This window comes from Pituophis catenifer, unplaced genomic scaffold, assembly GCF_029215685.1.
Source record: "Pituophis catenifer annectens isolate HBS135680 unplaced genomic scaffold, rPitCat1.0.hap2 SCAF_2, whole genome shotgun sequence".
In the NCBI taxonomy this organism is placed as follows: Eukaryota; Metazoa; Chordata; class Lepidosauria; order Squamata; family Colubridae; genus Pituophis; species Pituophis catenifer.
Window position 1 is genome coordinate 248,690,117 of NW_027256882.1, and position 21,902 is coordinate 248,712,018.

Sequence of the window (21,902 nt, forward strand, 5' to 3'; positions counted from 1 at the left end):
TAGCTGGTCACGTGACTGTGTAGGCATGGCTAGCTCATCATGTGACCGGGTGGGCGTGGCTATGTGCATAGGGACTACTCAGAGGGCTGAAAAAAGTCGTTTCTGACTGGGCCTCGCACTTTTGACCGGTCTTCACACTTATGACCATCCTCACATTTATGCCCGTGCAGCTTTCTTAACAACCATGTCACTCATTTCACAACTGCTTCTCTTCACCATGGTGACAAGATAGGGCAAAAACGTAAAATGTGAGGACAGTCGTAAGTTTGAGGACTGGTCAAAAGTGTGAGGACCAGTCAAAAATAACTTTTTCAGCCCTCTGAGCAGTCCATATGCACAAAAGGACTACCCAGAGGGCTGAAAAAAGTAATTTCTGACAGGTCCTCGCACTTTTGACCGGTCTTCGCACTTATGACTGGTCATCATTTATGCCCATTGTAGCATTCTTAACAACCATGTCACTCATTTCACAACTGCTTCTCTTCACCATGGTGACAAGATAGGGCAAAAACGTAAAATGTGAGGACAGTCGTAAGTTCGAGGACTGGTCAAAAGTGTGAGGACCAGTCAGAAATAACTTTTTCAGCCCTCTGAGTAGTCCATATGCATAAAAGGATACAGCAATAGAGAGGGATGAAGGAAGGGAAGGGAAATTAGAGTAGGAGGGAGGGTAAGAGAGGGAGGAAGAGAGGAGGAGAAGGAGAAAGGAAGAGGAAGTAGGGAGGAGAAGAAGCGGGGGAGGAAGAGAAAGTAAGAAGGAAAGAAAAGAGAGAGGTGGTAGGTTTGAGGAGAAAGATTGCTGTACAATAAAAAAGATGAAAGGGAAGAAAGCCAAATATAAAGATATTAAGATAAAGAATGAATTGTTAAACTTTAAAGAATAAAAGAGAACAAATATGAATAAATAACAATAATTAGAAACACACATACAAACATACAATGTATTTCCTTTGAACAGAGTATTTGGCCGGTTCACAAATTTAAACAGTGTTTAGTCATTTCAATTAAATTTACAATTTCTATATTTCCTTTTTGCCATATTTATTCCTCATCTATTTTTGTAAAAAACCAATATTACCCTTCATCCTCATCTCTAATCTTAATCAAATTCAATTTTTCCCTTCTATTCTATATTATACCCCTTCCCATTGTCATCTATTTTTATATCCATCCTCACATTGGTTAATTATGTAATATTAGTTGTTTAATATAAATTCAACATTTTAATATAAATCAATTAGTTATATAACTACCTTTTTTGTATATTAATCAATATGAACATGAATATTCCAATTATTTCCATGCAATCCAATTTCTTACAAATCAATTAATTATATTTACCAATAATAATAAACCAAATAATTTCCCCCATATATTCCTCCAAACCACAACTTAACCATTTCTGCTTTCAGAAATATACAATTAATAGTATCTCAATTATTACAATTCCCTAGTTAAATAGAGCTTTTTTTCTTTTGTGTTTTAAAATCTTGAACTCTCCTCTTTTTCCCTAAATTTCCCATTGTTTGCACCTACCTTTTTTGGTGAGGAAAAAGAAAAGAATTCTGCCTGCCTAATTTTCCAACGTTGCAGCAACAGCAAAGCAGTTTCAGTTTTGTGTTTCAGCAGAGCTAAGGGAAAAAAAAATCTGCTCCAGGACTCTTTGCAAGGAAGCAGCAGAGCCCTGAGCAAAACAGCTGAGACAAATCAGCTGAGAGCCGGGAGGCCGATAGAATCAAGGGGCTAATTAGCCTATGCTGAAGCTCCGTGGGCCAATAAAATTACAAAAAAACACCGAACCGTTTGTTAAATTGCTGGCTCGCCCGCCCCTCGCCCACCACTATTTATTGGCAATAAATAGTGGTGCGGAGGGGCGGGGCAAGTCAGCAATTTAACAAATGGTTCGGCTGCACCACTGGCTATAGGGCAGCGCTTTGAAGCCCCGCGGCAAGAATTTGAAGTTTTTTTTTCCTCTAGCCATCAGCTGGGACTCCGGAGGCAGCAATAGATTGGGAGTGGGCGGGGTAAGCGAATGGCCGGCAATCCAACAGAGCAGAGAGTGAGGGTGAGTGAAGGTGTGGAAGCTGCTTTCTCCATCCTGCTCTCTTGCATCCGGAGCCGGTGGGGAACCACGTGGCAGCCCACGTGGATCCCAGGCAGTGGAACTCAGGCTAGGGAAGGGGTGGGCAATTGTGTCTCTTTTACAACCTGTGGCCTTCAACTCCCAGAATTCCTGAGGCAGCCAAGCTGTCTTGGCTACCCCTGGCTACGGTAGGCTGGCGCCGTGTGGGTGGGAGGCGGGGCGGGGCGAGGGGCGGGCGAGCCAGCAATTTAACAAACGGTTCGGTGTGCTGCGGGGCCAATAAATTACAAAAAAACACCGAACCGTTTGTTAAATTGCTGGCTCGCTCACCCCATTTATTGGGAATAAATAGTAGTTTATTCTAATAGTAGGGGCGGGGCAAGGGGCGGGGCGAACCCCCTAGAACCCCCAGAATCCCACCACTGGGCATAACCAAGAGCTGCATAATGGGCAGAGAAAAGAGGCCGATAATTCCTTCTTAAAGTGCTCAAACTATAAAAGGAGGAGATTTGTATCTATTGATGTAGCCTTACAATAAAGTAGAATTAGCTCATTTGGTCCTGTTTTCTATCTGGCCTATGAGGGAATGCTGACATTGTAGAACAATGGTATATACTGTGAATAAAATATTCCCAAACTATAATTAAAGCTCATTATTCAGCAAGAAGTCATAACAGCTCTTCTTCTGAGGCTTTGTGAAATAGCTAGAACTTCACAGACATTATAGGATAGAAGAGAGGGGACCATCTGTGAGAGTGGGGAATACAAATCCAGAGGAAAGGGGCAGTCAATGTAAAGCTATGGTATAGCTGGTGTAAGTGCCAATCTGTCATTGAAAGGACATATAAAGAGCCACTCAATGACATCTCACCAGGTAGAAAGATGTTATCAGGAAAGAGCCTACTTTCCTGCAAACCTGTATTGATAGAATCTTGCAAGTCTGAAGGTACATTTCTCCCCCACCTCCTTTATAGCCCAAGAAACTAGGGGAGATCTTTTCTGAGTCTCTTGCTCCACCCACTATCCAGCTGCTGCATTATGCTGTCTTTTATATGCTAGTTCTCTTTGAAGCAAGTCTTTATCTAATTTTCCAAGGTCACTCTCAAATACCATTTTGTGCTTTACTAACAATCATCAAATTCATTCTCCTAGATATGCTCCTTCACAGTAAGTAAACATTGTCACAGTCATCTATTATATGGTCAGCTAAAGTGTGAGAAACAGGAATGCAGTCCAAACACATGGGCATGTCAGTATATGGATGACAGATGTTTATGTTGGATTTTCAGTTGCTGTGAGGTTTTAGTATAGAATAGTATGTGAAGGAGGGCTAAGAGGATGCAGTGATTTTAGAGTTGGTTCCAATGACAATCTAGAACAGGGGTGTCAAACTTGCATCATCACGGCATCGTCACATGACGTAGCGTGACTTTTTTCCCCTTTGCTAAACCGAAAGTGGGTGTGGTTTGACATCCCTGATCTAGAGCATTTTTAAAGACTTTAAATTCTTATGTACTGCAAGAAACTGCAGCACTGATGGCTGCAGAGAAGTCCATCAAGAACAATCAATTGGCCTCAGACTCAAAGAGAATGGCTAGAGAATTCCTTTGGAGTCCTGGCAGCAGCATGGCAGCCTTAGCAATATCCCTGATCACCTGTTGGCAAATCAGCTGGCTGAAGCTCATAGTATTTGGCTAGAGCAGGGGTGTCAAATTCACGGCCCATGGGGCAGATGTGTCATGCACTGGCCACACCCACATTTTAGCAAAGGGGAAAAAAATCACAATACGTCATGACAACATGACACTATGAGTTTGACACCCTGGAGCTAGAGCCACAGGACCCCAAGGAAGAGAGCTATATGAAAGGGTTGGAGATGAAAGCGTACTGAGATGGTTGCCACCACCCAATATCCAGCAAAGTTTTGTGGCAGTGATGACTTGGATATGTCTGCTTGTGACGTAGTGAAATATTTGAGCATCCAGGTCTGGTATGTCAGCAGAAATGGGAGTCTTGTGAGAAAACAATCTGTGTCCCTTTGTTCCTTTAAGGCTGGTAGGACAACAGATACTTGGATCTTTCTTTTTATCATTGCATCTTGGTCTATGCTACAAATTTGGGATTATGATCTCTTTAGCTTTTATTTTTTAACCCTGTGGCGAATAAAATGTGATCTAGGAGTTGAAATATAGGAATGCCTCCGGCTTTGTTGTACTAAAATTGTATTTGAAGACCTGCATTTCTGAAAAACTTTTGTTCTGAAAATGGTTCTGGGAAAAGCTGAGGGCTAATAAAGTTAAGTAAAATGTAAGGTGTCATGGTTAATGTAGATTTGTGAATACTTTGTTTCTGAACACTACCTATTTAATTCAGGAATGACTTCACCATCCTCTAATTTCCAAGGGTAAATCTGGGATAATCTCAGTTTGAAAAGTTATCAACAATCACCTCTTCCACTTCAATAGTTTAAAAAATCCTTGTATTTGAACACTGAGCAGAAGGGAGACACTTCTACAAAGGGGGATTTGCAAAATATAAGGAAAAACTCTGTTCCAGAGTTTACACGATTTCTAGGAATGTTGGGATTTTAGAAACACAGCACCAAATAACAACAGTATGTAAAGTGGCACACTTTAGTAACACACAGCTTCCTAATAATTGCGATTTGCTACACCCTCTGTGAAACAGATATAATTATGTTAACAGCTTTCCTACTCAGACACCATACACTCCTATTATGAAGCCAGCTTCATTTAATTAGCATCATGCAGTAAATTAGCAGTTATAAGGACTGCTGGGTACAAGAGGCTCTCCATTTTCCCACCATCTCCCTAATCCTCAGTCAATGTTAAGATTAGTGTTCACTGAATCGCCAGATGAGAAAAGGAGATGCTGACGCCTTGCGGAAGTTATGATTCAGCATAGATCTGGGATTCATCCCCAGGAGTTAGTATTACTGAACATGTTTACAACGTTAAAAAAAATGCAGCACATAGATGAACAGCTTGTGTTTCTCTACAAAGGCAGCAGTAAAGCAGAAGTTAATTGAAGTTGTGTTTCCATGTTGGGTTTTATATTTGTTTTGCATTTATGAAACCGTTCTGATTTAATTTTTTAGGAAAAAAAAAAGGTTATGCATTTTTGTTTTTCAAAGATGTCATTTTCTCTCAGGGATGTTAGCTGAAACAAGTGCACTGTCATGTTTTTTGTAGTATAATTGTCATAATTATTTAACTGGGACAGGTATGTCATTTTCTTTTGCATCAGTTAATTTTGAAAGGAAAACATAATGAAGTTTTTTCCCCACAATGAGGAAGCAGGGACAGTCAGGAAGGCTTCAGAGGGAGCAAGGTACGATAACCCATCTGTTAATCTATAATAATTAAAAAACAAAAGTATATCTACAAAATGATTAAAATATGTAAACAACCCCTTATTTTAAAGGAAGAAAGAACTGGGGAAAGTGCATGACAGATTTTGACCTTATAGAAGGTAAAAGGCCATCTTTCATCATTTTTAAAGGGATATTTTTTCTCTTTCCCAATTTTTAAACCCCCATCTAGAGCATCTGAAATAATGCCACTTTACAAATTCCTATGTGCTCCATATTCCGTTCTTGGAGGCTATTCAACCACAAACTAACCGTGGTCCAAGTTTTCTTAATATGCACAACTACAGAAGACCAGATAAATAAAAAATGTTTGATTTCAACTACGGGATTAATCATAATCTGGGATTATTTCTATGTTCACATGTTAGGTTAGGATCATGACAAAGTTTATTTCATATATATCAATCTTGGTTATTTATTTCAATACACTTCTTATAGCAGTACACGACATGCTGCTGCTGAACTCACCTATGTTAAATGTCATTTATTAAACTATGTAGATCATAAAGGTTATATTCTTAACTCTGTTAAGGTAAGACCCAATTTTATTCCCATACAAGTCTTTTAATGATACCGTGTAGTTTAAGATCCAGCAGACTTTATTAACATCAGCGTAAGGGTCTGTTACTGGCATCATATTTCCTGGGACTACTTCAACTCCTGATAGAGCCAGATAAATGAGCAGAATATCCTAAAGAGCCATAGAAGTGATGGATGATAATATGCTGGTCACAGAAAGTATTAAGATCAAGCTGTTAATCAATTAAAAGTCTACTAAGTATAATTTTATGATTATGGGTCATTGATAGTCATGCAAGAAGAGTATTCAGCAATGTGTGCACTATATTATGTTTCTTAATAGAAAATGTAACCCATAATGGATTTTTTAGAATTCATTAATTCTGTCTACTACATCCTAAAGACACGGACCTCTTTGTGATACTATTGTTTGGTATAGAAAGTATTATTTTACAAGCTAAAAGTAGTAATTTCAAATGGGAATTAAATCTGCAATGACAGATTCACTCAGACAAATGCCTGTTTTCAGGGAAACACCATTCTTGCCAAAAAGCCTGGGATTAGACAAAATATGATTAATTGTATGAGAAGCTTCTATCCCAGTGGCCTATAAATGATTCTCATTTGTGAGGGGAAAAAAAAAGAATTACATCTTAGCTTTCTTGTTTAAAACGAGATTCAGAGTCTTTCTTGGAAGACAGACAAACACCTTAATGAAAACTCTAGAGAGCAGAACAGAGGTGAAAATCATTGCTAACAAGAAATATAACAGCCGAAGTCCACCCATATATTCTTTCCTATGCTATATTAGAATAAATAACTTGCAGATTACTTTGTTCTTTTCATTTTTAGTTCTCACTGTTAAAACATTCATCTCATGACTGCACAGCAAATAAGAGTAGATAGGACACAAATAAGAAGAAGGTAGGTTGAGTTTCTTACAGATGCAATTGCATTAAATTTCAATGTTTTTTTTCCTCTCTCTCTTTTGTTCAATTGTGGCTGATCCTCTGAGGTTGTCTGGATAAATCCTTGCAATTTTCTTGGCAGAGTTTTTCAGAAGTGGTTTGCAACTGCCCCCTTCCTAGGGCTGTGAGAAGGTGACTGGCCCAAGATCATCCAGCTGGCTTTATACCTAATGCAGGATTAGAACTCATGTTCTCCTGATTTCTAGCCTGATACCCTAAACACTTCACCAAACTGGCTCTGTCTGCAAGACTATGTACAATTAATTGTACACTCGTAGAGTTTTGTTAACGCCTTCTAATGAGCTTATAGCTGTCTAAGAAAATGTCGTATTCCTCTTTCCATGTACTTACTGAGCATAATTTTATTCTGAAAACGAGAATATGCAAAATATCTATATACAGGCAATAGTGCAAGGAGTACAAATTAATTTTAAAAAATATACACAGATTGCAAAATATTTTGCTATAATTGCTAGTGCAAAGAACAAAAAGGAAGTGTTCAGATCGGAATATTGCCACGTTTGATCTTTATCCATTTTCCCCTCAATCTTTTGTAGATATGACCATTGTAATGTTTTCCCTTGCCAGTATTCTGTTCATGTTTTTATTATATTATTTTGAAATTTGTACTTTGTTTCCTGTATGTTCAGTAAGTGCCAATTTTTAATTTACAGCATTGCTTGTTCTTGGCTGTCTTTTATGTAATCAGCCACTGCATGCTTTTCTTCTTTGACAGTTTATTTGACCTGAAGTAAACCTGTCTTAATTTCTGCAGGGCAGGCATAATCTATCCTTATCACCATGGAGAAATAATGCATAGTGAATAGTTTTCTTGTTTTTTCAGTCCAAAAGTTCGGCTTGTGTCAACGTAATAATTCCAGCAGTGTATCATTACAGATATGGCCCAAGTATTGATGGTTTTGATGATATTTCTACTGTTCAATTATATATTTGGAAATTTTATTTCTATTGTTCAATTATATCTTTAGTAATTTTATTACTCTTGTCTGTATTCTTTACTAATCACATTTTTAATTTGACCATACTTGGTACTATTCAACTATAACATGCCGATATACTTGTAGGCTTCATCCTGATGGCTCCTGATAGTTGGCCATTTCACATTACAATTCCATTCCTGTTCATGATTTCACTCTCTTTATTGTTACCGTGGCACAATTCTCTAAGACAAATTTCATTGTTATGTTTTAAACATTCTTACAGTGTTTGCCAAGCACTGGATTTCAATTTCTGATTTTCCACAAAGTGGCAGATCATCATCCACATAAAGCAAATGTGATATTTTATTAGCATTTTTTTACTCTTTGATAGCCAGGATTTTTTTCCCCTTCAAAATCACTGAAAGTGGGATCATGGTAAAGACAAAAACTAGGGTTGTAAGGAATCACAGTGGAAGATGCATTTTCTAATTCTGACAACGTTGAAATGTATTTGATAAAAAATATGTTATTAATTATGTTTCATCAAAGTCAGAAAGATGTTTAATTTGGATTTGGTATTTTCATCCACCTATTGAGTTCTTCCCAAGGACCTGGGGTACACAGGTGTTGTTTGATTGTTTCCTTGGCAATTTGGGAAAATTGTTTTTCTTTTTGCAATTTAAGTTGGTGCTTCCTAACACTTTTTCCTACATTGCGTTTATAGCAAGACCATTAACTGGATGAGACAACTGCAACAATAAGCAATCTGATTAAACTATTGGGATTAATAGTTATTGGGATTAATTTATATTTTTGTTGTTGTTCATTTTGTTAAATTTTGGTTCAACCTGCTTATTGACTTCAGTGAGACATATCTATGTATAAATTCTTCTTCTTCTTTTTTTGTATATATATATTTTTTTGTAATTTTCCTTTAACAACCAATATATTTTGCGGACAGTGTATTGACTGGGTCAATATATTTTTTACACAATGCTAACAATAATAATAAAATTACATATACATAGTTTTTGATTTTAACTTCTAACCTTAATATGCTCATTATAATTATAATACTGTATATTCTTTTATGTATCGATATATATAACACTATTTTCCCAGTTTGCACTTATTTCTCCCCCCCTCCCATTTGTTGGGATATTCATCTCTTTGTCTTTAAACAATACTATTCTCTCTTTATTATTCTTTATCACTTTCTCCAAAAATATATTTAAATATCAATAACATTTTTTATACAATGTATTTGTTACTTCCTGTTAAATCACTAATATTTTAATATTTTAAATATTACTCAATGTTCCACTATAGTTCCAATATTTCAATTTTCTATAAACATCAATAAAACCAATTATTAATAAAATTTAATCAGTCCCGGAATTATATCTCTAAGTCTCCTGAATTTATAGTCCTTGACAGCTATAGTCCTTGAAAGTATATTTTTTGCACACTGTTAATCGTAGTAATACATTTAAATATACCTAATCATAGTCTTCCACCTCCTAACCTTAGTATATTTGTGGTTATAATAAATTCTATTATATACCTATATACGTGCTACTATTTTTCCAATTTATACGTTCTACTTATTTCTATTAGTTTTTAATACAGTCACAATATTGCAAGATATTATATCTCTATCCATCATCTCTTAGCGTTTTTAGAATTTCATCATTTATTTACTTTTTGATGACTCTTATATTTTTCTCTTGGGATCCTATATTTCTTTCTAAGCTTTTTGCACAGACTGAATGTTCCTTTGGACTTACCCATTCTCTCCTTCTTTGGCATCATTTTGATACCCATCAATAACTCTTCCATTATTTCTGGAAAATCTTCCTTTTGCCCCCTCTATTCTATTGTAAGCTCTTAAAGAGTTATCTATTTGATTCTTAGTATTTATTGTTACTGTCTTTTCAGTATTTTTGTCTTCTTGTAACTTGTTTTGATTTGTCTCTTCCACCACTTCTTCTAATTTCACATCTATCTTCTGAATATTCATCTTTCCCCACCATTTGTTGAGGGTCTTCTACACTCACATCTTTATCTTTGAACAATCCCATCATCTCCTTATGATTCTTTGTCACATTTTCATACATACTTTTAACCATCACTAACATTTCTTCATAGAACTTTACTGTCTCCTGTTGAGTCATTTTGTACCAAATTAATATATTAAAAATTACTTAATATACCTCTAACATTCCAGGATCCCAATATCTAAAAACTTCAAAGAAGTCAATTGTTAATAAAATTTACTCAATCCAATAATTATTCTTCCAAGTTCCCTCAATTTCTAATCTTTAAAAGCTATAACTTGGGGCTTCCGGTTTGGCTTCCGTCGCTGTCAGACGGTCCCTTGGGACCGCCAGCCCCGTCGCCCATAAAGAGCCGCCTTCACAGCTGAAAGGCGGCTCGAAAAACTCCATTTCCATAAGGAAATGTGAGATAGAGCAGGCGAGGGCAGGTAGAGCCCTCTGCGAAGTCCCCAGAGTTTTTCTTTTACTCTTGGGGACGAAGCAGGATGAGGCTCCCTATTTCCTTCGCCGCTGCTCCGGGCTTTGGGAGACCTCTGCCTTTTGCAGAGCCAGGTGACGTGACCAAGCCTCTTAACGAAAATCAACAGATGGTTTAATTAAAGAGGACAAGATTTGGACTTGGGACCCTAAATCGCAAGTATTTTTAACGATTTCACAAGCGTTTTTAAGTGAAGGAAAAAAAAAGTTTAAAATGGCAACTGCTGAGGCTTGAGAAGAAGAAGAAAGCCGAAAGTGAAAGTCCTTCCGTAACAAGCTACAAAGTAGCGGAATAAACAGTGCTGGCTAGAATCTAGAAGAAAAATATCTATTTTAAGTTTCTTTTTTCTTGGAGATTTGTACTTGATCTTGTTTGGGGAGAAGTTTTCTTTCTTTAAAAAGAGTTTGTTTGTGTGGCAGGATGGCGTTAAAACTAATAAAGCCTGACAAACAAGCATGGGGGGGGGTGTTCCCCCATTCACAATTATGTGAACAAGTTTCGAGCTTACAGACTCAGAAGAATGGCTTTAATTTAAAAGAATTTGTCCTGGAGGAAATGGCAAGATATCACGAGACTGTGAACCAGAATTTTGAAAAATTTAGGCAGGAAATTAAAGAATTGATACAACTAAAGTATGATAATTTGCAACGAAAGATTGTAACAGTGACTAATGCTTTTTCAGAAATAGTTATAAAGATGGATACAAATATCAAGTTATTAGAGTCTAAAATGGAGGAAGTTGATGATAAGATTTATAATTTGGACAATAAAATACAAAGAATTGAAAATGATTTGATAAATATTCAAGACAATAGTTTAGAAGTAAAGTCTAAAAAGGTAGCTGGTCACGAGACTTACAATGCAGAAGATATAAAGCAAGGGATTGAAAAAGAAGTTACAATGATGCAATACAGGCTCACGGAATTTGCAGTTAGAATGAGAGGGTTACAGGAAAATAATAGAGATGATTTAAGAAAAATATCTCCTCAAGTTCTGGCCGGGATTTTAAAGGTTCACCCTGAGGAGGTATCTTGTAAGATTAACAAGGCCTATAGAGTAAATTCTTGGATTGCAAAGCAAAAGCAATTGCCTAGAGATGTGGTGATTTACTTTACAGTTAAAGAAATAAGAAATGATATTGTGCAGAAATCCTTTAATTCTACTCTACAATTGTATGGAAGAAAGATCTGGATATATAAAGAGTTGCCGCCCAAGATGTTAAAAGATAGAAAGAAATTTGGATTTTTGGTGGCTGAACTAAAGAAACAAAACATCTCATTCAGGTGGGACATTCCAGTTGGCATAATATTGAGATATCAAGGAGAAAGATATCAACTAAATACTGTTGAAAAAGCGGAAGAATTTTACTACAAGGTTCTTAAAAAGCAAAATCAACAAGAGATAGAAATTCAGGATAAGCAGAAGGAGGTGGAAGTAATGGAAAAACAACAAGTTACAGAGATTTTTGTAGATGAGCCACTTCTGGATTCTCCTTCAGAGGTCTCAGCTGGACTATTTATAAATACAAGAGAGGCGGCTCTGGATTCTAATGTGATGACTTATCAAGTTACAGACCAGCATGGAAATCAATCAGTTGATATACAATTTATAGAACCAGAATGGAGATTTAAGCCACAAAAGCAAAACCAACAAGATCAAGTTATAGATCAGCATGAAAACCAAACAGTTGATATACAATTTATAGAAAGGAAATCAGGATGGAGATCTAACCCACAAAAAGTCAAGAAAAGAAGAAGCAGGTCTCACAAAAACAAAATCTTTTAAACTAAACAACAGTGTAATGCCAGTTATCTAAGAGATGATTGAATATATGAAAAGATAGCTGAGGCAAAGTATTGGTTTATATTATCTTGACGAGAGTGACAGACCTCTGCAGTGCTGTACTTTTGGGATGTGAAAAGGGCCTTAAACTGAATGGATTGGAACTATCTTTTTTTGGATTCTTTAACAAATGCACTACGTTTATGCTGAGCTACAAGGCAAGAGAGTTATGGGATTGGGGCACGCAGATGATCTGATTGTTACCCTATTACGGTGGTTGGAATTAATAATTTAGATGAAAGACACTACTATAGACATTATATGGAATACAAATATAAAGTCACTCGGGTGGTTTTTTTTTTTTTTTAGAAGATATTTGCTATTGATGGGGGCAGATGGTAATTGAAGATACCGAACATACTGTTGGAATCAGGATGTGATGTTACCCTAACATGGGTGATGGAGTTAACAATCCAGCTGAAAGACATTACAGAAGATATCATATGGATTACAAGCTTAAAGTCATTTTAAGAGGATTTTATTTACATAAGCGAATACTTTCTAGTGGTGTGGGCAGAAGAATAAAGATATTAAGAATTATTAAGTATGGTAGTCCTGTAGGAAAGTGGGTGGAGACAGGTTAGCTTATTGATTGTTTAGTTTAAGAAAAGGGATATTATGTTTAGGTATGAATATATGTAAAAGATTTGAGTTAAGAGATATATCTATGGGGGTGGAGGAAATGGGCAGACTATGAGTTGAATCAATGTTATTTTGGAATTATTATATAGTCTTATAGTGGAAGGTTGCTTTGAAATGTTATATTAATATACATAAAAGATTTGATTTAAGAGATATATGTATGGGGGGAGAAAAAGGGTAGATTATGAGCAGAAATTGCTAAACTGGGAGATATAATAATATTATTATGCTAAATTAGGAGTTATTATATAATGTTATAGTAGAATGTTATTTTGAAATGTATAGTATAAGGGGGATATAATAATATTATTAGAAAGAAAGGGTCAGCGTATTGGGGATGGAGCAAGGGGATGGTAAAGTATTATATAATCTGTTATGAATCTGGGTTTTATTTTGAAGAAGCCACAGGGGGAGGGGAGGGGGAGGGGGGGGTTAGGGAGGAGGGGGGGAAAGGGGGAGAAAATTTGTATTTGAAAAACTTTTTCAATAAAAAAATAAAAATAAAAAAGCTATAACTTTATACTTTCCAGTTTACACCTTTCCAATTGTCCAAATTTTAAAGTCTTATTTTTTTTTCTCCTTCTTTCCCTCCACCTTTCAATCACCTTTCTTCTTTTGCCTCGTGGAATGTTCTATCAAGTAGCATTAGTAGTCTAAATCCAAATTGGCCTACCAAATTCCTTCAAGTCTTTCAAAACCACCTTCCAGTAAACAATTTCAATAAGGTTTTAGTTATTTGCAGTTCAATTTTCTTAAAGATCTTCAAAAAGATATTTCCAAACATCCAAGTCACCTACTAAAATAGAATTAAGGACAACTGGCCTTCCAGGTGTTATTTACTTTCACTCCTTTTCTTTTTGTATTCTTTGTGTATCTTAAACAATTATCACCTTCATTTCAGTTCCCATGCTGCATTAATCTTCTTCTTCCAGTAGATGGCTCTCCTGCTCCAAATCCATTAAACAGTGTGCAAAAAAAGCAGCTGATTGTTCACTGATCAGAGTGGGTTAGAAATAAAAATGCAGTTTCTCCCAATAATCACTTTTCAAAATATTGTTAAATCTTTTCCAGGCTTTCTATGTTTGTAAAGTTTCCTTTAGGTATTTCTTTTACATCTGAGTCTTTAATCTTTCTCTTTCTCCATGTAGCCAATCACTGCTTTCTTAACATTTGGAAATTATTTTTAAAAATTCTTTTACTTGGCTTAGATCTCTAGAATAAAAGTTGGACATTGTCTCACCAAGTTTCAATGCTCTGTCCATGAACCGCTCCAACACAAATCTTATTGTCCCGGTTGTCACAGCTTGTGACTTGCCAAAAATGGCCATCGTGCTTGCTGCCATTCGGGAGAGCTTTCTTTGGACCTAATGAGGAAATTGCAATTTCCTCATAGTCGACAAAGCACCTCTCCTTCCTTCACCACCCCTCCAGGGTGGCTTTGACCCCATAAGATCTCCCAGCATGCAGATACCGGCTGGTTTTCACAGAGCTGGGCAGAGCTCTGCTATTTTCCAGCCATTCTCACCGTGATGACAACCGGTCTCTTCCTATGTACAAATTCTATGGCTTCACTAGGCTGTAAATCAGGCTGTATCTCTATGGTATGTCTGTATTTGCGTATGCCTATAACTAGTGATTTGGTATGCATAGTCACATAAGACAGAGGGAAAGCATAATTTAAAAATTAAAAATGATTGAAACCCACTATTTATACAGTACATATTATTTCATTTCTTTATTGTGTAATGTCAAATAACATGTCAGAAGTTCAGTTTCTTGATCAGTTATTCCATAAAACCTCAGCTAACAAAGATGACTATGGCAAATAAATAGCAATTTAAAGATACAGAATGTTACAAATGAAAACGGCTATACTTGTCCCAGGATAATGTTGCAGGATCCAATTTGGATTGGACCAGAGATTTTGTCTTCCAAGCTTTTGTGAAAGACTTAATATAATTTAATTCCCCAATTTACATATAAAAAGCTACACACAACAGGCACCATATAAATACCACATACCTAAAGCACACAGAGAAGTTCCCTGAGGATGGGCTCCAGCATGTGTCGAAAAGCTTGGAAGTATTGACTACTGCAATGCCCTCTACATGGGGCTGCCCTTGAAGACCACTCGGAGGCTTCAGCTGGTGCAGAATGCGGCCGCGCGGGTTGTGATGGGAGTATCTTGATACTCCCATGTTACACCTCTCCTACGCGACTTGCATTGGTTGCCGGTTGTCCTCCGAGTGAGATTCAAGGTGCTGGTGATTACCTATAAGGCCTTATATGGCTTAGGCCCTGGATATTTGGGGGGCCATCTGCAGCCAGCAACAGCTGCCCATCGCCCGGTGTGTTCCCACAGAGAGGGCCTCCTCAGGGTGCCGTCGGCCAGACAGTGTCGGCTGGTGACCCCCAGGGGTAGAGCTTTCTCTGTGGGCACACCTACCCTTTGGAATCAACTACCCTTGGAGCTCCGGGTGGCCCCCGACCTCCATTCTTTCCGTCATGACTTGAAAACGTGGCTGTTTCGTTTGGCTGGCCTGGACTGATGGGGTTTTAATTTTTAACTTGTTAGTCTTAATTGCACTTTTAACTGTTAAATTATGAGATTTGGATTTAATTTCTTTTTAACTTTTTCATTAGATGTTTTTTACTGTTGTGAGCCACCCTGAGTCCGGCTGGAGATAGGACAGCATATAAATCTCATTAATAAATCTCATTAATAAATCTCATTAATAATAAAATCTCTGGTCCCAGTGACTGACCCAGATTGGATCCTGCAATTCAAAATGTTCCTTGCTGAATAAAAATGTATATATTTATACCAGTAATCCATAATTAATCTATGGTGTCTAGGGAAATTGTCCCAGAGCTGGAAGACATGACTATTATTTCTATCTAGATCATCAAATAAGGTTCTATGTATCTGAAATGCATAATGCTATAGGCGAACTATTTGCCACAATTCTCATTAAAAAGATTCTGAACACAAGGAATACCTTGTATTTGTGGAAAGAATAGCATACAAAGTCAACACAAAGATAGAATTGGGAAAGGAGAGATCTTCACACCTAGATTCAAAATGTTGTTGGATGATGTAGGAAAAAATATGGATGTTAGTTGCTGTGATTTTTCCAGGTTTGATCCAGTGTGATCAACAACATATTCTCTTTTAAATAGCATTGCCTGAACACTAAGGCTAAAGTCAGCTCGAGGAACAATATCATCAGGAAATTGATAACCTACACCTGGTGAGCTCAACCATCTATGTTGCACACATCAGCTTTGGCTTTGAACTGCAGCATTGTATGCTGCTTCAGTATGGGGAACACCTGCATATGTGAAACAAATTGATATTGCTGTCAATGAAGCAGTATGCTTAGTGGCAGGTTGCCTCAACTGAGAAAATATATCCTTGGCATTGCTCCACCTAAGAACAGGAGAGAAGTAGCAGCAGATGCTGGAGAACTAAACAAGACGGTGTTCCTCAACATCCTCTGCCCTGTCCTAGCAGTGGATGGAAGGTGCAGGAATTGAGGCGAGACCAAGTCATTAACAGCTAACCATTTATTTCTAACAACGCGCTAACAGTGCAACAGCTCAATGACAGAACAGATGATTGCCCATCTGACAGCTCCTTTTATACTCGGCTGTCAAATGGGGTGACCAATCAGGTTTGTGCTTGGCTCCCACTAGGGGAGTGACCAGAGGGAGAACTTGGAACACAACACTCTCTGAATGGACATATGCCCCAAGCCCACTGACTCAGATCTAGGAACAGCTTTATGGCAAGAACAAACATTATTGAGGGTTCACAAGAACAAAATTGAATTAAAAGATGGAAGGAGATCATTGAGCAAGGAATAAAATTAAAGGTGGATATGGCTGAAGGATGTGATGTCCCTTATATTACTTGGAGGACCCTGAATAGGCTGAGAGTTGGAGTTACCTAAATGTAAAGCCAATAGGCTTAAGTGGAGGCTCTTAGCAGATAATAACATGCTATGTGAATATGGAGTAACACAGACCCCGGCCTATTGTTCTGGTATGTCAGCTACTACCAGAAACATGTACAGATAATGACTTATTTTTGGCCAGTGACAAAGTCAAGAAGGTGGCTTTATTCTAGCAGTTTAAAGTTTGATCTAAACATGGAAGAAGTAGTAGAAGAAGTTGCTGTGATTTGGTGTGACATGACTGCTTACTATGCTGTGGCGTTACCTTTATATTCAAAGACTGATTAGCATAGATGTCCACCAGGGATGGAGATTTGATAGATGAATAAATCAATTAAGAAATAAGTTACTCTATTCCCCTGCTGGAATTCCAAAACCCATCTGCGGGAAAGCTTTTTACTAAAACTGACTGCAACAAAATGTAACCTTTTGTTGGAGACAGTTGTAAAAGCAGTTTCAGAAAAGATAACATGCATCCCAAACTGTTCAGGAAACATCTGCTCTGAGGAATGCCTGTAATCATTAAAGCTGTATTTACCAGAGAATAATTAGTAAAGCAAAATTAACATTAGTTTACACAGGGATACAATTTCTGTAGAATACGTGGGCAACCAAAAAAACAAAAACAAAAAACCCACAACATAGTTTCACCTGGTTGACTCTCCCTGGGCTGCGTTGGAAGCTAAGCAGGGCTGAGCCTGGTTAATGTTTGTGTGAAAGTCCTCCAGGAGATAAAGGGGCTACAGGTGAAAGTAGATATGGGGCTGGGAGAAATCCTGGAAGAAGGCAATGACAAAACTTCTTCCATGCTGTTGCTGACAAACCTTTCAAAATTTGCACAAGTCAAAGGAGTTAATTCAAAGAAAGAAATATTTTTCTTTGTATTATCAAGAATGTATTTTGCAATCTACAATGTAGGTGGAGTTTCTTTCATTGCTAAATGTGGGCAATGGCATTTTAGAAGTGAATGCCAAATGTTATCAAAACTGACAGTCTTACCAGGTAGACCAGATAGGAAGAAAAGCTGGGTAAGGCAAGTCTACTTTATTGTAAAGCTACATTAACAGAATCTTGGGAGTTTGAAGGTACAGTTCTCCTGCTGTCATATTTATAGCCCAATAATTTAGGGAGAATCTTTCTTGAGTGTCTACCCTGTATGTAGCTGTGGGCTATGATCTCTCTTAACTGAGAACATCTCTTTGTCTGAGCTCTCAAGGTCATTCCCACATACCATTACAAAACAGACTGTAATATTGTAAGTCAGTAAGCTTTTGTGTGTGTGTGTGTGTGTGTGTGTGTGTGTGTGTGTGTGTGTTTTGTTACAAGAAGCACCAGAATTATGCAACCTCTGTGGGCAAGATGTTAAATTTGGTAACTGTAGTGCAGACCAACTTGTATTAGTTTTCTTTCCTTCACTAAAATTCAATGTAATTATCATTTTTTTAGCTTCCACCTTATCATTGTAAAGGTCAAGCAATACTATAGTATTTCTTTTTTCTTTTCTTTAGTTAAGTTTAAAATAAGAGAGCAGAACAGAACAACAGAGTTGGAAGGTACCTTTGAGGTCTTCTAGTCCAACCCCCTCCTCAGGCAGGACACCCTATACCATTTCAGACAAATGGTTGTCCAATCTCTTCTTAAAAACTTTAATGGTTGGAGCATTTACACCTTCTGGAAGCAGGTTGTTCCACTGATTAATTGTTCTAACTGTCAGGAAATTTCTGCTTAGTTCTAGGTTGGTTCTCTCCTTGATTAGTTTCCACCCATTGCTTCTTGTTCTACCCTCAGGTGCTTTGGAGAATAGTTTGATTCCCTCTTCTTTGTGTCAACTCCTGAGATATCGGAACACTGCTATCATGTCACCCCTAGTCCTTCTTTCCATAAGACTAGACATATCCAGTTCCAGCAACCGTTCTTTATATGTTTAATCCTCCAGTCCCGTAATAATCTTTGTTGCTCTTCTCTGCACTCTTTATAGAGTCTCCAAGAGTCTCTAGAGTTCTAAGTGTTTTCATGTTCTCATTTTTCCAATATTGATCAACATAAGCAGCAAAGTCCTCATTATATTCCTGTGGACAAATAACTACAATTGTTGTAGGATAAAAGAGGTAAGAAAATGCTGCTGCTTTTATGAACAGATATCTATTTCTAATTCAGCATTACCTCTTATTGACATTGTGATTTAGGCTTTGGCTGTGACCTCAAGATTTGTAGAGGTCCGTTGTGCATATGATTCCGTGGTTAGGAAACAAATGTATGGGGCACATAAACTACTGACAACAAAAAGAGAATGTGGATTATTGGGGGGTAGCTCATAGATCTTGGTAGAAAAATATGGTCATGCTAATCTTCAATCAGAAAGAATAGAGAAAGGATGCCTTGTTTCAGTTAGAATTTGATTTTAATCTATTGTCCCATTAGAGCATAATTTGGTTTTATATTGCATTGAAATAACTATCATAGATAAATATAAGAAATAGCTCTGAAATATTTTACTCTAATAACAAATAAAAAGCAAGCATCAATGGTGTTGATTGACTGAAAATGAACATAATTGCTTGTAAATGAATCTAATGTTATAACGGGCAGAAGAAACGTAGTACAGGTAGTTGCTGAGTTATGACCACAATTGAGCCCAAAATTTCTGTTGCTAAGTGAAACATTTGTTAAATGAGTTTACTCCATTTTATGACTTTTCTTGCACAGTTGTTAAGTGAATCATTGCAGTTATAACACAAGTTAGTCACACGGTTGTTAAGTGAATCTGGTTTTCTCATTGTCTTTGCTTGTCAGAAGGTCGCAAAAGGGAATCACATGCTCCAGGGACACTGCAACCATCATAAATATGAATCAGATGCCAAGCATCTGAATGTAAATCATATGACTATAGGAAGCTGCCATGTTCATAAGTGTGAAAAACAGTCATAAGTCACTTTTTTCAGTGTCATAACTTTTAACGGTCACAAAATGAACTGTTGTAAGTTGAGGACTACCTGTATTCATTTATACTAATGTTATACTGTCAGGTATGCAGTATCCTAACATTCAAATATCCTTAGATCAGTGCTGGCTGGGGGATTCTAGGAGTTGAAGTCCACCCATCTTCAAGCTACCAAGGTTAAGAAACACTGCCTTAGATGTTATAGAACTATAACATTTCACTTATGATATGATGAAATACAGTAGATCTTAACTCTGCCAATTACTGAGATTCTGCAGAATTGCTTTAGGAGGTTAGCTATGCCCAGCTGTAGCATATGAATTTGATTAGATTGAACGTAGGTCCTACTGACAATCCACTTGTCACATTCTTATTCCATCTGTATCCATTTACCACTTTACTCTTGCCATTGGCAAGACTGCTCAGCCAATTTATTATACAATTTAGCATGTTACCATCACTAAAGTACTCATTCACTAATATTGTTAGACTGAGTCATAAAACATGTGCTAAAACCACCAAAGGAAATCCAGAAAGGTGGCATATTTTTTTTATTTCTTTAAGTCTCATTGTTATTTTCTTGAGGTCAATAATCACATTTGTAGAACATTGTTTTGGTATTTGTGGTCAACCTATCTATCCAATTCAAACATTGTTGGCTTTTATCTGTGTTCAATATAACAAGATTTATCACTTCCTTCTCAGTGCATTGTCTGGCATTACTATTGTGGACTTTTCTTTTTATTCTTTCTCTTTACCCCTTCCATAAAAATCATATATTTATAAATCTTCTTGCAAACAGCCCAGGACAACCTTTAAAGCAGCCATGTGAACTGTCAAGTGCTAAGGATCAGGTTCACACAGTAAGGTCCAATTAAACTGATTTATTGCTACTCATGTCTATGCACAGGAATATTTTCAACTAACAACATCTGCTAGGAGTTAGATAAGGGTCAACATAATTCAAGGCAGGTTGGGCTTATTGGGCTTAGTACACTTGTGACCATGTAGAGATTCTATGTTGATCCCTCTTTTGACTCCTCCCCCAGATTCTGTCACTCCTTTCCTACATAGTTGAGCAAAAGGTACAGCTGTTTTGCTCCAAGGAGCAAATCTTTTGATCCGACTAAATTAAAATATCTTTGTGAATAGTTTTTTCAAATACTTTGCCAAGTCTTAGGTTCTAATACATGGAACTGAAAATCAGAAATGTGCTTTTGATTGTGTGTCTAATGTATCAGAACCATGGAAGAAAACAGAAATAGAGAAGGGAAGAGATAACAAAATAAAGAATCACTTTTGATTCTTCCAGGCAAAATTTGATAAGATTCTGCTTTTTAGCCCAACTGTAGGATGCAGTAAAAATGTCCAATTTTTCCAACTACTCACTCTAACTGAAGGTAATACTAACTAAAATGACATTAGGAAACACTAAAAATATTCTATTTAATATATCCAGTATATATTTGGAATGAGAAGAGTGCTTCATTCATTGAAACTTAATTAATTAACTTCAATTAATTGATTGAAAAGAGTCAAAGGCTCAAGACTTTACAAATGTGATAATCAGAGGTGGTTAAATTATAGGTTCTTATAAAATTGATTATTTAGAGAACTATAAATTACAAAATACCTATGTGTCCTTAATATTTTGTAGATTCTATTTCCACAAATGGGACAATAATGCCAAATTAGTTTCAAAATTAATTGAGTTACCCAGATGATAACCTATGAAATCCCAACCAGGATAAAAATAAAGGTTAGGAAATTTGGCATCAAATATATGAAAGGCAGAATTTTATTTCTGGAGATTATTCTTTCCACATACTGCTGGGGACAGTAAAAAGTCCATATGGCACAATCACTATAAATTGGTTCCAATGTCAGCTGGCACAAGAAATTAAATCTAAGCATGGGATTTGAACTTAAAACCTTTATATGTAGAAATGGTCAAAAATGACAGCTGGGCCTAAATACTTTCACTCTAGAGCTTGTGCAATGAAGCTTTAGATAAAGAAATACTATAATAAGTGAATGACATTTGCTACCACCACATGTAACATCAGCTTGGAGAATGAAATCCT